This window comes from Grammomys surdaster, unplaced genomic scaffold (assembly GCF_004785775.1).
Source record: "Grammomys surdaster isolate TR1022 unplaced genomic scaffold, NIH_TR_1.0 125415, whole genome shotgun sequence".
Classification (NCBI taxonomy): domain Eukaryota; kingdom Metazoa; phylum Chordata; class Mammalia; order Rodentia; family Muridae; genus Grammomys; species Grammomys surdaster.
In genome coordinates, this window is record NW_021620285.1 from 102 (window position 1) to 3,648 (window position 3,547).

The 3,547-nt window shown below is 40.3% G+C and overlaps 1 pseudogene; it reads right to left on the bottom strand.

Annotated features, from left to right (window-relative positions):
* Window positions 1–436: 436 nt before the first annotated feature.
* Window positions 437–1,546, bottom strand: LOC114637758 (annotated as a pseudogene).
* Between the last annotated feature and the right edge of the window lie 2,001 nt (window positions 1,547–3,547).

The window sequence follows — 3,547 nt, forward strand, 5'->3', positions numbered from 1 at the left end:
ACCATAGTCTGAGTAAGAAAGGAGCAGGAGAATACTTACTGAACATGGAGCTGCCACACCCTCTTTCAGGCACACACACAGGAGTGCATTTAATGAGGCAAGCTCCACTTCTCTACCTTGATACATTCCAGTAGCCATCAGAGCAGGACTTTATAATATGGATTGACATTTCCTGGAAATCCACAGTCTGCAGAGGATATTTGTTTTTGAACTCCTTTTTCAATACACCTCCCCAATCCCATCTCAATAATCCATTTCTCCTTACTGTCCGATTTTGTGTGTCAACTTGACACATGCTGGAGTTATCACAGAGAAAGGCGTATCCCTTGAGGAAGTGGCTCCATGAGTCTCAGCTGTAAGACACTTTCTCAATTAGTCATCAAGTGTGAAGGGCTCAGTTTGGTTGGTACCAACTCTGGGCTGGTAATCTTGGGTTCTATAATAAAGCAAGTTGAGTTAGCCAGGAGAACAAGAAAGCTAGTAAGTAAGGTTCACTGACTCACCTCTTCAAAAGGGAAATTGGGCTAAGAGCACCTGCAGGCCCATGGTTTGGCCAGGGCTTCTCATTTTGCTGACGACTGTCCCCACAGGTCAGTTGATATTCAAAATATTAAATGTTGCTGTTACTTTATTATTGATCATCTGCATGTTAGAGATGAAAGAATCTCTTCACAGGTATAGCCAGTGGTGCACAGAGTTTTCACAACTCTGGGAAGGATTTCTTCATGGCAGAGTGTGCATGTTCTTGAATAAGACCCGGCCATGGTTGTTCCATGATGTATTGCTATCCTTTACCCAGTGGGAATCATGAACAACTATAAAATGATGATGTGACATGGTTTTGTCAAGTTCTAGGGAATGGGATGCATTGTGGTGGTGATGAGCCTGTGCGTATCCTTAAGGGTGATTTGTACATATGGAAAGTGCCCTGAGACCAGGACATAGAGGATGATGCTCAAGCTCCACATGTCACCTGCCAGCCTATTTTAGGGTTTTCTTGTCTACATCTCTGGAGCCTAAGTAAGTAAGGAGCTACTGACCTCCTCCAAAATCTACCCTCCTTTGATTTTAATTGCCTCAACAAAGTCAAAAAAATCTTTTCATTTCCTGCCACAATATTCCTGGTAACTTTTTTTAACTTTACATCACTCTGTGCGATGTGCCTTTGTTGGAGGATGTGAACTGTAAACATGATCAACTGGAAAATAGGTCCAGCTTCTTCTGCTTTCAGGCAGCCCAGTTTTCTTAGGTACCACTCAAGGTCTTCTCCTGCCACATACTCTATGATCCCATATGTAGTTGTCAGTTTGTCAATCATGTGAAAATAATTGAACAATGTTCCTTGTGCTCTAAAGATTGAAAGAATTTTACCTCAGAAGTGGTGTCAGCTACATTGTTGTTTTTTTTTCCCCAAAAACCTTAACAGTCACTTTTGCACATGTGTAAGGTGATAGGCAAGCTTCATCTCCTTGTCTGAGCCACAATCCAGAGATAATAAGATCCTGAAATCCTTTTAAATTTTATCCTCTTCCATGTAGCTGGCCATGATTTTGGCTCAGTTTCAAACCCCTAATCTTATGCACAAAGCCAGGGGCATACAATTCTAGAAATAAAAACAGATGGAATTTTAGAATGGATGTTTATAACTATTTGTTCTCCATCATGAAATCTGAGATATCCCAAACTACTCAGTATCACTCTCTATGGACATAGAAATACCAGGAGAACACAACCCCAAACCAGAAGATGAGGAATCATAGTAAAGCTCATAAAATTGAATCAGAGAGTGGGCATGAAATTCAAAATACTGAGATCACAGAAACAATGGCTTGGCTATTTTTAAGGCCAAAATGCAAACCCTTCAATAACACTGATCCAGACAGTCCTGATACAAATTAAAGTATGGAAAAAAGATGAGGTTCTTCCCAAAAGACTATAATCCAGATGATCTTCCAGAGACATTTCAATTTTTATACACCCAAAAGTAAAAAATAGGAGAGTGACTTTTAGACATGTGTGAATAATAAAATAAGATAAAATAAAACAAAACAAGCATCATATGCATCTAGTATGGAATAGCAAAAAATATATCTTCCACAAAAGCAGAGACAAATCTCATGGATTCCCTAAGTGCATTAAAAAAACCTATTAAAGAAAAATGTATACTAGTATTATAGAAACTACTTCATAAAAGAGAAATAAAAAAATACTCATCCCTGTGGTAGTATTACCCTAATCCCAAGACCAAATTAATACAATGAAAAGAGAATGTATAAACCACCTTCCTTGATGAACTTATACATGAAAATCTCTAATCAGTGTGCATGAGGCTTCACATCCATTTTAGGAACAAACTCTAGATTCCTTCACTCACAATCAAGATGACGTCAACCAGAAGTGTAAGGATAATTTTTCATAACAAAACAAAACAAAACACCCCCACAAAACATGAACAACTACATAGTACATGAGGGAGTCTCTTTAGAAGACTTCATATTCTGCACAGTGACTAATGCAGTGTTTCTTTTAATTTTTATTGGATATTTTATTTACATTTCAGATGTTACTCTCTTACCCCTTTCCCTCTCCACCCAGGAATCCCCTATCCCATCCCCCTCCCCTGCTTCTATGAGGATGTGTCCCCACTCACCTCCTCACTCCCACTTCCCAACCCTTGAATTACCCAATGCTCGGCATCCAGCCTGCATGGGACCAAGGATCTCCTCTCCCACTTATGCCTGACAAGGCCATCCTCCCCTACATATACAGCTAGAGCCATTGGTGCCTCCCTATGTGCTCCCAGGCTGGTGGTTTAGACCCTGGGAGCTCTGGTTGGTTGGTATTGTGGCTCTTACCATGGGGCCGCAAACCCTTTCAGCTCCTTCAGTATTCTCTCTCACTTCTCCATTGGGAAGCCCTTGATCAGTTCAATGGGCAGCTATGAGCATTTGCTTCTGAATATGTGAGATTATGGCAGATCTCTAAGGAGACAACTATATCAGGCTCCTGTCAGCATGCACTTCCTGACATCCACTTCAGTGTCTACCTTTGGTGACTGTACATGGGATGGATACCCAGGTGGATAGGTCTCCAGACGGCCTTCCTTCAGTTTCTGTCTTACACTTTTTCTCCATATTTGCTCCCATGAGTATTTTGTTACTCCTTCTAAGAAGGACCGAAGCACCCACACTTGGTCTTCCTTCTTCATGAGCTTCATGTGGTCTGTGAGTTGAATCTTATGTATTTCGGGATTCTGAGCTAATATCCAGTTATCAGTAAGTGAATACCATCTGTGTTCTTTTGTGATTGAGTTACCTCACTCAGGGTGATATTTTCTAGTTCCATCCATTTGCCTAAGAATTTCTCAAATTCATAGTTTTTAATAGCTGATTAATACTCCATTGTGTAAATGTGCCACATTTTCTGTATCCATTCTTCTGTTGAAGGACATCTGGGTTATTTCCAGCTTCTGGGTATTATAAATAAGGCTGCTATGAAAATAGTGGAGCATGTGTCCTTTGTTATATGTTGAAGCATCTTTTGGGTA